The sequence below is a fragment of the Hyperoodon ampullatus genome, assembly GCF_949752795.1.
Source record: "Hyperoodon ampullatus genome assembly, chromosome: 7".
Lineage (NCBI taxonomy): Eukaryota > Metazoa > Chordata > Mammalia > Artiodactyla > Ziphiidae > Hyperoodon > Hyperoodon ampullatus.
Window position 1 is genome coordinate 78,893,867 of NC_136920.1, and position 14,733 is coordinate 78,908,599.

The 14,733-nt window shown below is 37.6% G+C and overlaps 1 pseudogene across 1 annotated transcript in view; it reads right to left on the reverse strand.

Moving 5' to 3' along the window:
* The window catches only part of LOC307055630 (centrosomal protein of 78 kDa-like), a 324,466-nt pseudogene that overhangs the window by 8,015 nt on the left and 301,718 nt on the right, over positions 1 to 14,733 (reverse strand). The window contains exons 7-11 of the transcript in view: positions 13,537 to 13,650; positions 11,435 to 11,548; positions 8,433 to 8,666; positions 7,193 to 7,242; positions 5,649 to 5,779 (exon numbers count right to left, since the gene is read on the reverse strand). The product of the transcript in view is annotated as a centrosomal protein of 78 kDa-like (transcript). The remainder of the gene's footprint in view (positions 1 to 5,648; positions 5,780 to 7,192; positions 7,243 to 8,432; positions 8,667 to 11,434; positions 11,549 to 13,536; positions 13,651 to 14,733) is intronic.

The window sequence follows — 14,733 nt, forward strand, 5'->3', positions numbered from 1 at the left end:
ATCAGCGATGTATCACTTGGTATATAACCTCTACTATAACTGTTGGCTTACTTCCTCACTTAGAGTGCAAGTTATTTGAAGATAGGGGGTGTATTTTATTAAGTGTTTATCCCCAGCACCTGTGCCTAGCACAACGTAGACGGTCAATAAATAATTGCTTAATAAGGAAAATCCCTGCCACACACGTACATATAAGATGTACGTGTGTGAAAGGCAGACTGTGTGTTTTTCTCTAACTGGATAGATGAAAACTTGTCATCTTCTTTAATGTGCAATTTTTTTGCTTATAATTAGTAATTAAATTTCTCTTTTAGATTATATTGTAAATATTCAGATTCTCTGAGGCAAATGGGCCTGGCACTACCCATTAGCTACATAACCTTGGACAAGTTCTATAACTCTAGGCCTCAACTTCCTCATCTATAAAATGGAGATAAGCTCCCATATTACAGAGCTCTTGTGAGAATTACATGAGTTAAAATTAGAAGAGTGCTTGGTACATAGAATATGTGCAATTAATGCTGAATGAATGAACATGCGAATGCAAACAGTAGTGAAGGGCTTAAAATGAAACGGTCTCAGCCCACTCCCACATCCAGCACTCAAGAAGCGACCAATTCTTTACGCAGTTTTTAATTGTAAAATACGATATGTGTACTGAGAAGTGCACAGAACAAAACTGTCAATGTGACAAATAAAAAGAGAATACTTACATAAGCACTACTCGAATCTGTCAGCATCGCAAAAACCCCCCATATCCTTTTCTCATCACAAGCTCCTTCCCTCTTCCCGGTTAAACACCAACCTCACTTCTTGACAGTCATTTCCTTTAACCTGCATGCATCCCTAACAAAAGAGTTTAGTTGTGTCAACATCTAACTTTATGTACAGGATCATAGTATATGAAGTCCTTTCTCTCTTATTTCTTTCTCTCAACGTTGGTTTAAAAAATTCATCCACATTGCTGCCTGTAGCTCTAGTTCATTCCATTTTATTGCTGGATAGTTTTCCCACTGTACAAATACACATCATTTATTTAATTTTTGACTCTTAATGGACATTTGGTTTGTTTTCAGTTTGTGCTAATGCAAATCATGGACAGGAATCCTGCTGTACCCATTATTCTGGTGCATTTACATAGGGCAGGGGTGAGGGCTGCTGGCTCACAGGCTATTTATATACCTTCAGTTGATGGAGAGGGCTAAATGCTTTCCAAAGTAGTTGTGTCGATTTATACTCCAGTATAAACAGGGTAGAAAATTCCCACAGTACTTCAGGTCTACAATACCTGATACTACCAGACTTTTTATTTATGTATTTGTCAATCTGATTGACATGTAGTTTCCTTGGTTTTGACTCACTTTTCACTTATTACTTAATGAAGTCGTACACTTTTCTGTGTTTACTGGCTGTATGGATTTCCTTTTTTATGAGGTTTACGTCAAATATTGTTATTTTTTATTATTTTATTATTATTATTTACTTTTGGCTGTATTGGGTCTTCGTTGCTGCGTGCAGGTTTTCTCTAGTTGCGGCGAGCGGGGGCTACTCTTCATTGCGGTGGCTTCTCTTGTTATGAAGCACAGGATCTAGGCGCGCAGGCTTCAGTAGTTGTGGCACATGGGCTCAGTAGTTGTGGCTCACGGGCTCTAGAGCACAGGCTCCATAGTTCTGGTGCACGGGCTTCGCTGCTCCGTGGCATGTGGGATCTTCCCGGACAAGGGCTCGAACCCGTGTCCCCTGCCTTGGGAGGCAGTTTCTTAACCACTGCGCCATCAGGGAGCTCCAACTATTGTTATTTTGAATTCTTCTCCATGTCCAAGTAATACTCTTCCATGACTATTTTCTCACAAATTGGAGGCGTTATCTGTTCACTTTCTAACTTACTAATAAGTAAGGGTTTAGTTCCTCTACACTCCTTCCTATGTCCACACTGCTCAGTAAAGTTATGTCATCATGAGTTATCCACTGCTCATGATCTCTTTGACTTGTAGTGATATACTTAAAAACCTACATTGTTGATCAACTAGAAACTCTCTCAACGTCACGCTTTGTAAAATGAGGACATTCATACCATCTTCCCTTTTTTCTACCTCCTGTCTACCTTCCAAACCTAGCTGTTACGTTGTCAAAGTTGAAATTTATATTCTGTTCTATGTGCAGTTAAGTCTTCTGTTATTTGAGAGTCAGTACGGAGTAAGGTTTAAGAGAACAGGCAGAGAGCCTAAACTCAGAGCCTCGATCCAACCTTAAATTAGGTACAGCCTGGGCAAGTTCCTTCCCTGTCTTAGCTTCCTGTTCTCAAAAGTGGGAATGATATTAGCACCAACCTCATAAGGCTACTCAGAGGATTAAATGAGTTAATATATGCAAAAACACTTAGAGCCTAATATATACTAAGTACATACTAGTACACAATACATTTCAGTACATACCAAGTTAATACTAGTACATACTAAGTATAGTTTACTTTAGTTATTTGTGATTACATGCACGTTGACAATAAAAGCTGCAAACCAAGACAGTATTGCCATTATTACAATCAATATTGCCCACTGCAGATGTACTGTGTGTCTGTGTATAGACTACACCTCGTTCCATACTGTGCCACTGTCACTGCCCTTGTGCAGGGTGACCACATACCCCAAGCCACCTTGGGCTGTTCCAGTTTATACCTGTTGTCCTGATGTTACAGCATTAGAGTGCCTCCTTACACTATTGAAGTGTAAGGAGTTAGGACAAGTTCTGGTTTGGACAACAAATTAGATACGTGGTCATTACCCCTGTGTGTCACTGAAAAGGGGGACATCTATAGTGTCAAGTTGAAGTGGATTCTTCCCTTCCTCACCAATACTAGGTTAAAAATCAACCATAGTTTAGTGTGCTTCAGGTTTATGTCCGTATAGCCTTTTCTCCTCTGGAGTTCAAGTTCCTTCTCCTCTTCCTCTCCCTCCTCCCTTCCAACAGTGCCTAACACCTAGTAAGTACAATATGCCTCAAGGTGTTTCTAAGCTCTCAATCACACAATCAATAGAAGCCTCTCCACTCTAGACTAGCTGCAGTCTGCACTGAATCCCCTATTACCTTCCTTCTTGGTTTATTGCCTCATTTTGCTGGATTATGTCTATAAATAGCTTAAGGTGTAGCACAGGAGGTCAATTTTTCAAATTTCTTTGGGTACAAAATACCTTCTTCAGCCTCCACGTATGACTGATAGTTTGGCTGGATACAAACCCCTAGGGTGAAAATTATGTGCCTGAAAAACTTTCGAGGTATCTCTCTAATGCCTTCCAGGATCCATGGTGCTCATGACAAGTATGATAAAGTCAGATTTTAACCTTTTTTTTTAGGTGACCAGTATTTTTCTCTCTGGAATGGATGTATCCTCTCAGTATTTTATTCTATTTTAATTTATTTTCTCAGTATTTTAAAGTTTCACAATGAAGGGTGCCTAGGTATGAGTCTATTCTTGCTCATCTTGCATAACTATTTTCAATCTGAGGCCTGATGTCTACTTTCAGCTGTGGGGAATTTTGTTGCCCTTTGACAGCTTCCCTCCATTTTTTTTCTGGGTCTGGACTTTCTAATAGTAACATGTGGGATCTCCCAGATGCAGCCTCTCTAACATATTTCTATCACATTTTCCATTGTGTCTTTCTTTTTTATATACTGAGAAATTTTTTAAATTCCTACTGAATTTATTTCAGCAACCATATTTGCATTTCCAGGAGACCCCTCTTGCTTTCTGACCATTCTCCTTTTCATTAATACCCTAGTCTTATTTTATAGTTGCTAGCTCTTTTTCAACCTCTCTCAGGATACTAATTAGGGTTTTTTCTTAAATTATTCTGTTCCCTAAATTGTCCCTGGTCCTACTAGGATATGTTTGCACTCTTTCCCCCTCTCTCATGTTGTAAGCTTTACTCAACTAACAGGCAAATGACAGTCATTTTCTATTTAAGAATGAGCGCAGAAAGCTCCCTGAAGTCAACGATTGATTGGCTTCTTATGCAGGAAGAAGCGGGGAGTAACTGTAACAGGATCTCCCCCAAACACAGTTTTCTAGGGTGTAAAAACTCACACTAGCTGCCCCAGTTCTCGCCAGTTTCACTGTTTTCAAAATGAAATCAGCTTATTTCAGGAGCGTGAGGGCGGGGCTGGGAGTCCACTCCTCCAAACACATCCCTTCAATGAGCTCCCCTATTTGTCACACTTTTAACTAACTCCACCCTCTCTCCTACATGCGCACCTGAGCATGGGGCTACTTTTTCAGGTGGGGTCAGAATCCTCCTCAGTTGCACGTGGTCCCTGTGCATATTCTAGGTGATGCTTTTCCTCTGTTCTACTGCTTCAGTTTCACACTCTTCCACTTGTCTTCTGTCTTTCCAAACTATGTTGAAATCTCTTGATTATTGTGGGCATATGTACTTAAACACGTTGATACCATCATTGTAGTGTCTTGTCAAAACAGAGAAGAGCTAAAAGGGTTCTCAGTGCATTCTGAATCTGCTATTCTGTGGTCCCAGTGTTTAAACTTCTTGGACTTCCCCAGTGTCTATTACTGCTTTTACAAATACAATCTCGTGGTCTATTCGTGAAGGAAATGAATACACCACATCTAAAATAACAAGGAATGCGGGTTAGATGCTCTAGGGTCTTGTCATACTCTGCCATTTACTAATAAACCACTTACGTTCTACAAATTGTAGGTGCTCATTTATAAAACGAAAGGGAGTAACTACATGAACTATAGATTTCTCCTACTCTAACATTTCATAATTTTCTAAGTTCTTTTCTTAAAATTTCTCTATATTATCATTAATTTTAATTAAAAAATAAAAATCTAACTTTCTCTTTTGAAAATCAAAGAGTAATTCCCGTAGTCCTACAATAATGGGATAATTAGTTCTGAAACCTGTCAAGTGTCATGTTTCATATGAAGAGAAAGTCATATTAAATAATTTTTAAAAATTAAACAAGGACTTTGTAGCACAAAGACAAGGTCCCCCCCAAATGGTGTTCCTTTATTTACTAGAAATGTTCAGCTCTGCATTAAAGTTGAAATAAAATAAATATATTAATTTTGAGGTGCAAAAATTTCTTATAAAAATCAATTTTTCTTTTCTGTCCATACAAACAAAAGTATGGAATGACATTAGAGGTCAGGTTTATTTGGTAATAGAATGTAGCTTCTTGATATTTTTGATTTTAGGAAAGGAGAATATCAACATCAAAACTTGTTTCAACTTTACTTTTATTTAAAATGAGGCCATATTTTCCTCTTATAAAAAGAGAGTTCAACTAGAACTGTCCATTTTCTCATCTGTAAAACAAGAGCACTGAATCAGCTGACTGTATTCATTCAGAACTCAATTTCCTTATCTTATGATCACTAAGGTTCTCCCTAAATCTAATATACTAAGGTTCTAAGCAAAGGAAAATATATTACTAACGACATGTTTTGATTTTAGTTTCTTAGAGTTCAAATGTCCACCATTCACCTTGGTCTAAGCTTAAGGAACCATTCAAGGGGATACAATGCAGATGGGAGGAGAAAACAGAACCCTCACACAAGCTGTGCTGTGTTGCAATCAGCCTTCCGTTTGAAAAATAATCTTCTCTATAGCTTTAAAGTGATAACTTTGTACCTGCAATGCTTCTTGTTTCAAACGGATTTTCTCTGGCTCTTCCTGAACACGTTCTGAGGAATCATCGACCTCTTTGATTTCTGAGGAGGAAGGACTCTCTACTGTCACAGTCACAGGAAATTCTGATGGACCTGAGTGTCACAAGAAGAAGATAGGAAACCACAGAGTTGTTAAACTAAAGTGCAAAAAAAGAAGACAAGATTGTATAAAAGACAACACAAGCCAGATACCAAATATCCAAATATTAGAGGACACTTAACAAAAGTGATCTGAGGTATCATTATTTATAAATGTCTCTCACTGCTCTTTAGTGTAAAATAGGCAATGACTAAGTAAAAGTACAGTAACTTATTTTTGCTATGTTACTGTACAGACCTCTGTTGTACGTGGTTAGGATTAGTAATGGGAATTGCCCATATTATTTTATTAAGTTTCTTTCACAGAAGCCAAGTGAAGATCCAAGGTAAACATTTTTTCTCAGATCAACTTTATACTGCAAATGAAAAATTTATTCTTCACCATCAGACAAAAACAGTCTGGAAGAAAATGTAGTTTTTCAGAGGAAAATACATCAGTAAAGGGACTGATGAATAATCAGAAAGTCAACATATCTAAGCTGTGAATAATAGACATTAGAATTTAAAAAAATAAATCACATACACATACACAACTAAAACTGACCCATGAAAAATTTCATCTTCTCACCACCCTTAAGCCAAAACTAGGGCAACAATTCTCCCAGCAAGCTTCACTGCCACTGCAATGTTGTTCAATAGGACATTTCCAAACATTTAAAAACTGACCTGGCCACAACCCCATAAAAGTCTACAGATCATAAAGAACTGTGCTGGGATTATATAACCACGCAGAAGACAAGGCACTAGGACATCATTTTGACAACAAGCAGCAAACCCTGCAGCATAGGAAAACCCTAACAGGAGAACGAGGTGCACACCCCTCTCTCTGGGAATGCAAGGCCAGGACTGACACCCAAGATGCTCTTCTCTCAACCTCAGCAGTGGTGCCTTTCACAGAGCAACTATGCAGTCTCCCAAGACCACTGGGAAGGAGAATCTGATACTGACAGTATTAGCTTGCCATGAGGCCATAAGCGAGGGAATGTGTGTGGCCTTGGTGAGAGAGCAGAGGTTTGGGAGATGTTGCTTTATATTGGCTTTCAGATCAGGAATTTGTACATATAGCCCGCAAACAACGTTTCTTGAAAACATGTGAACATTCTTGAGTATGACAGCTCCATGTGAGGGGTCAGAAATGGCAGTCAAGTTCGTTTCACTGGGTAACAGCTGATTTGCGGACTGGAAAACAGGCTTCCTTGTTTACAGACATCACCACAAGGCTGCCCGTTGTGTGCCAAATCCACACAACTACACAGTTGCATTGGGAGAGCGACCAAACATGTTTTATATGGATTTATTTCAGAGAGGGAAATGCTTCTTGTAAGGCTCTGTCAGTTTAAAAAGCAAGAAGAATGACCATCCACCTTTCCCAATTCAAGCCCTATATATCATAAATATGATAGCTACACACCACCAACTGATTACATACATCACGAGCTTTGATGAATGGAAAGCCCCTAAAAAGATATCAACAAAACGAAGTTAGATCTTCATGTAAATACATCACCAGTTAAACCCAGTTAATACAACTATTTAGTAGTATGAACAGTATCCATACAGAATTGTGTATAAAAATAAATAAGCTCAAAACAAGGACCTGGAGGGCTCTGCTACGGAGAAAACAGAACAGAGTTCAGCCTACTGGCTTGGTAATAACTCTCTGAACTGCTGAGAGGCCCCTTCAGCTCCTATGTTCAGGATGGTTGAGATTTCAGTCTCTCTTCTTTAAATGGTGATATTAATCGTTCTCTAATTTACCCCCCTGTGTGACGAGGATGGACCTGCGATTAAGTGTCTCAGGAAGAAGATAGGAAACCACAGAGCTGTGAAACTCAAGTGCAAACACTGGGGATTCAACACTATAGTTTATGCAACAGCAATTCACATCACCATTTGCAAAAAAGTAGTCGGTTGTCCAGTGGGGATTAGAAACATCCATTTAACATGAGCAACTGAACAGATATTTTACACAGTAACTACTTCAAGTACTATTTAAAATCAATTCTCTTTGTTTTCTTAAGCAATTGTTAATCCCCAATTTCGTGATTACTACCAAGTAAGTCACCTGAAGATCATCTAGAGCCATCTATTTCACTTAGCAAGCCTAAAGCTATAATTCAACCATTTTATTTACTGTTCTGTGACAAAAATTACTATGAACAGCTATCCCCTGGATAAGAAATCAGGTAATGCTAGTTTGACTCACTAAATCTGATTTACTGAGTTAATAAGCCAGTTGATTTAGAATAGGTCTAATGCATATTTTTCATCCATTCTGCATTAAACTATTTCCCATGCCTAAAATGTCTTTTTTCCCATTCGTACGTATCCAAATTCCTACTTCTGTGCTGTAGGGCTTCGCTCAACTACACCTGCCTTTAATCAAACTTTTCTCACATGCACAATTGGTGATCATTTTAGTCTCCTCAAGACTCCCACGGAGTTACCTCTGTTGTGACACTTGAGAAACAACTTGAAACTCCCAATTACTTTTAATTTTTCTTCCTTAGAGGGCTCATTAGGCAGAAGCCATGTGTGAGTTACCTTTTTTCCTCTACACAAAGCACCAGAGACCACCCACATAATACAAGTTCCAAAATAAAGAACTCTAAATGACTGAAAAAGACAGGGAATGCAAACAGGTTACCTGTTGCTTTTTGCACTTTCTGCAGGACACAATGGCCGGAAACCAGACACTCCAGGTGGTAGCGGTTCAGGAGGGTAACATTCTTTACCAGCAGAGTGTTTCCTTCCATTACTTACAGGCTTCTTTGCGGCCAAGACTACGTTTGACAAAGCATGAAAACAAGGAATCAAGATGCACCAAAGGTCTACACAGCAACTGTCACACGTGCACACGTCGAAAGGAATCAAAAAGGCACTTGACGATGCCAAGCCCATTAAAAAGAGGATCGGTTTTGTACAAAGGTTTTACATAAGCCAGCATTTTTAAAAAATATAAGTTCTCTACAGTAACAAGTTATTTTAACTAAAACAAAAGTATTGAGATGTGCAGAAATGCAAAAATAAAGTTTAAAAAAAAATCCCAAAGTATGATACATTTTATGTGTCATGCAGAAACACTCAAGTTTCCTGAATCTTAGAACACCTTTGGCATTTCTGAATCTCAAGGACACAGAAACACAGATACACCCATGACTTCTGCCAGACAGAATCTTCAGAAGTAGACCAAAAGTTAAATTTCAGATGAATTTTTCTATGTAAAAACAATACAAGTTCTAAGGCTGCAAGTTGCTGGGGGTTAGGTGGGTCAATTTCACCCTCCTATAAGCCTGTCAACCTTCACTGCTCCTTTGATTTCATATAGAAAACACACAAAAAAACAAACGAAACCCACTGGATGAAAGAGTGAAATGTGGAGACTCACCCTATATTTCAGTAGTAAAGAGGCAAGTATCTTTATATGAAACACTTGGTTGCAGAAACTAGACCTACGTGTTAATATTTTACTTAGAACAAGCCATATATTAAAATTCACATTTAAATATTTAATTTGAATTTACTGAAAACAAACATCATAGGTTAAAATGGTTATATTTATCCTTCAAAGCTACTATATTTTATGTTATTTTATTTATTTTAATAGATCCTGATTGGAGTATAATTGCTTCACAATTCTGTGTTGGTTTCTGTTACACAACAAAGCGAATCAGCCACATGCATACACATGTCCCCATATCCCACCCTCTTGAGCCTCCCTCCCACCCTCCCTATCCCACCCCTCTAGGTCATCGCAAAGCACCAAGCTGATCTCCCTGTGCTATGCTGCTGCTTTCTACTATATTTTAGCAGCATTAGGATGCCGGGTAAAATGGAGTGTATGCGGTAATACAGGACAAATATTTCATAGAGTGTAGCTTATTGATAATCACCACACGATCCTCTGTGATTTACATCCCTCTTAAAAATATATAGGAGCTCAGTTCATTTTGTGCTATTTTATTGTGTTTTTTAACTTAATTGCCATCAAAAAAATGTTTGTATGCATATGGTTTGTATGTGTATACCCTTCCTTTACTTTCAGAAACTAATGCAAATACATTTGTATTAAAATTTTTTTAAATTGCACTTTTCTTGTTAGGAGATTAAAAAATTTCTAATAAAAGTTCCCATCTTTTATTAGGCATACATAAGTACAATATAAATGTGACACAATTCACACCATTATTTCACCCCTATACTCACCTGGATCTAGGTATATAACCAGATACTGATTTCGCTTACCTCTATGTCTCCAAATAACTGAGGCAAATACAAAAAAAAAGCCCAAGAAATAAAATTACTCTTAAAAGAGTTCAATGAGCTTGTATACTTCAGTTACATTTCCACTTTGTTTAATCATGCTAACTAAAAAAAAATGTTTAACTGTTCTCATTCCATGATGCCCTATTATTCTGTACTAATTTTACAGAACTCCTAATATGTTTTACATATACATGTTTTATTTATATATCTTTCCATTTCTAATATCATAGCAAAAGTCAATGTAGCTATTTTAAAAATGCTTTACATATGATATAAATTTTTAATAATAGTATCTAATTAGTGTGATATCACAAATCTTAACTTCTTTGAATGTACTATTTGATTATTAAAATATCACTCTCTTGAAATAACAATTGGCAGACGATCATAAGCTTTTTTTTGACTTCATAAACACTCTTAACAACTTATTTAATACACTATTGTCCAAGCAAGTTGATTAATAGAGAATCAAAAACATACAACTTTAAGTAGAAAAAAAAAAGCTGTATTTATGAAGATGTTTACAATAGTTTATTTGAGGTTATTTCCAATTTTTCACCAATTTAAAAAATTGACCTACTCAATGAAACCTTGTGAATGCAATGTTAAAAAGTATAACTATGAATCACAGAATTTAAATTTAGTATGAAAAGAATGGCAAATTATATCGAAGCTATGTGGAATTATGTTTATAGACAGCAGGAAGAGAAAATTAAAATGTAAATATTGCTTGATAGGATAATGGGATTAGAGGTGGTCTTTTAAATTTTTCATTTTTATGCTAATACAATACCTTTATAAAACCCAAAAATCTTCAAACAACACATTTTTTAAAAATTGTGGTAAATGACACAAAACAGAAAATTTATAATTTTAACCATTTTAAAGTGGACCGTTCAGTGATATGAAGTCAACAAATTTTTAAAACTTTCAGAGGGCCCCTGAATAAAAGATGTGTTGTCCACTGGTGATTTTAATGTATCTGGTATATAACTAAAGTCATCACAAAACTCTTTCTGGGAAATTGGCAGATCATAAACATAAAAAATTTATTTTGCTTTTTATTAAACCTTATTGTTTTGCTGTTTCAAAATTCAAATTTACTCACAAGAAAGAGTCAGTTTCATATTAGATTTGGTTTCACAAATGCTGCTCCTGCTATTCATTCTTATCACCAAAAAAAAAAAAGACTATTTGTGGCTAACGATAATATGTTACAGAAAATAAAAAGTTAAAAGGTTTTCAGTCTGCATATTTGGGAACCTAAATTAAAGCATCACACAACATTTTCAAAAACAGAAAAGCCATTTGATTTGACTAAAATCTTAGTTTTAAGATGGCAGAAAGTACCTTGATAATTTTCTTTTAAGAAAGAAAGAAAACCAAGCCATTAAAGAGAAATTCTTCCGAGAGAACTGAAACATGTTATATACCTCTGACTTGGCACTCCTTCCATCTGGAGAACTTTTTTGGTAACTGTTTTCATCACAGAATGATCTAAAGTAAAATGAATTGAAATTACAGTAATTATTTTCCAATGAGTGGCTATTTCCATTTAAAACCAAAAGCCAACTAATTATTGCTTTTCCCATACATTTAAATATGAAATCTACATTATATAATTATACACTTATTTCCCCCTTTGTGTATTCTAATTTCTTCCTCAGAAACCTAAGATGCCATCTTGCAGACTGCCCACACTGGCTACTATTTTGGCAGCAGCAAAGGTCAACTTTAAACATTTTTGCATCTAAAGTGGCTTTGGATACCTTTGGATACAAAGTACAGTCTGAGCACCGTCCAGACGCTTCGATACCTAAACAGCATCTAAGATATCAAACCAGGGCATCCAAGATAACAAACCAAGTCCTGATATTCCCTCAAAAGCTGCTCCTCCCATCAGCCCCCTTCTTCTAAGTGATACTACCCAGTTGCACACATAATCATCAACGACTTCTCTCCTTGGTACTATTTCCTTCATACCTCACATCTATCTGCAGGTCTTGATAGCTACACCCTCAAAACACAACCTGAATTCAACCACTTTTCACTTGCTGCAAACTTCCAACCTAACCTAGGCCATAAACATCTCTTATTTGGAGCACTGTGATAGTCTCCTAACTGGTCTCCCTGTTCCTCTTCTTTTTTTTTTTTTTTTTGCGGTACACGGGCCTCTCACTGTTGTGGCCTCTCCCGTTGCGGAGCACAGGCTCCGGATGCGCAGGCTCAGCGGCCATGGCTCACGGGCCCAGTCGCTCCGCGGCATGTGGGATCTTCCCGGACCGGGGCACGAACCCGCGTCCCCTGCATCGGCAGGCGGATTCTCAACCACTGCGCCACCAGGGAAGCCACCTGTTCCTCTTCTTGATCCTCCCAAGTCCCTTCTCTATACCAGGTCACCTTATTCAGATACGATTTGGATCATGCCTTGTTCCAGTTCAAACCCCTCTACTCATTTAGAATAATCCACATCTTTACTCTGGCCTTCAGGACTTTACAAGAGCAGACCCCTGGCTAGCTCCTTGACCTCATGTCATACCACACTCTTCTTCACTCGGTACTCTGCCCAGATTGGCCTCCTTGCTTTTCCTTAAATACTCCACCCACCTACATGCCTACATACTCATTGCCTCCTTGTCCTGGAATGTGCTTACTCCACATCTTCCATGGCTTGCTCCTCTCTTCATTCAGGTCTCCGTTCAAATGCCACTTCTCCACTGAAGCTGTCCCCTAACAAACCTATCCAATGGAGTCCTACCTGCTCTCCCTCACTCTCCTTACATTATGATAGTTTTGCACTTCCTACTCTCTAAAATTATATTACTTATCTGTTTACTCATTTCTATCTGATCTCCTTCACTAGAATGTAAGCTCCATGAGGGCAAGACTTTTGTCTGTCTGGTTCACTGCCTTATCCCTAGTCCCTAAACCCGTATCTGGCACACAGAAGATGATTACAAAATTACTTGTGAATCTGACAAATGAATAAAGTACTCCTGGCAAGAATTCAGAGGTTGCACAGGAAAGAAATAATGCTCTTGGTGGAAGCAGGCTTAGTATCTAGGTTCACCTCTATTCAGAGTAGAGATAAGAAAAATTTACAAGTATAATTCACTTTAATTAGTACATTAGCTGCTAAAAACATAAGGGAAGTGCAACACTAGAAAAGTACAGTTGAAGCTTGAACAACATGGGTTTGAACCTCGCGGGTCCACTGACACACGCATAGTTTTCAATACATATGTACTATCGTCCTACATGATCCAAGGTTGGTTGAATCCACAGATGTGGAACCACTGACTATAAACTTATACCCAGATCTTCAACTGCGTAGGGGTCGACACCCCTAAGCCCACGTTGTTCAAGGGCCAACTGGATATGATGAGGAAAGTTAAACACATTAAGTTTTAAAAAACTGTCAATACCTGAACAAATTCTTTTTGTTTTGCTATGTGTTTATCAATTTAAAAAAAGTGACCACATACCAACAAGCAGATTTTTTCTTATATCCAGAACGAGCAGAGTTCTGTTGGTTTCAAGGGCCTTTAGTAAAGCCTTTGCTCCTTCACTGGTGAGGCCGCACTGCTGCAGGTCAAGTGCTTTCGATGAAAGACAAAAGGTCACTTGCTAACTCTACAGATTTAACATATAGACAACTCTCATTTTCTCACGTGTGCAAGAGTCCTGCACAGGACAAGTCATGGCAGGTTTGTAATTTGGGGTATGGAAAAAAACAAAAACATATACGCACACACATAATGCATAATCCAATTTAAAAACCTCTTCTTGGATGTGCAATGATAACCCTGGCTTTAGTACCAATAAATCATACAACATATTTTACAATTACAGAACTGGAGAATAACTGTATATTACCTATGAGCAAAAAGCATCACAAAATGAATCTCAGTTCATAATTAGCAACGGTGGCAGGGGCATGTAAACCTCACAAGCAAAACCTGGTGGAGCTCAGAAATGCACTGCATTCTTTTGATCATGATCTTCAGCTCCAAATCACACTTGAAACTAGTTCAAAGGGGAAAACAAAATAGAAGAAATGTAATAACTGTTAGTTTTAGAGGAAAAAAAGACAAGTTTAAGAGGATACAAATAATAAAAACTTTCAACAATGTGTGAATAGAGAATACATACTAAAAACCTATCATGAAAGTATGATGGTCAAGAACCCTCGCAGTAAAAGGTCAGACAAAAACCAGAAAAACGGATCATGAATTCTAGTAGTTCTGGGTCTGAACAACCTACTCACTTAAACCAAAGGGATCATCACTAAAGCACAGGTATTAAAAAATATTACATGAAAGGAAACTATCATGAGTCTTTTGTTTAAGTGTTGTGTGGACCGTCACATTAAAATAACTGGAGTCTTTCAACACCCCCATGACACACAGAAATAGCAAGTCAGACATACGGATCTGACAGGATATGATACAACCCTTACAAACTCTCACTACAGAAGAATGGACACAGGGTATAATTAACCGAATAGCCAAATTAATACAAACAGCCAGTAAACCGCACCAGTCAATCAAATGAATACAAAATAAAACAAAATGTGGTTATTCTCCTATCAGATCAAGCCAAGATTCTGTAAGAAAAGCCTTTAAATAATGTCTATACCCTTTGGATCCAACAACTCTCTTTCTAAGAATTTAACCAAAAGA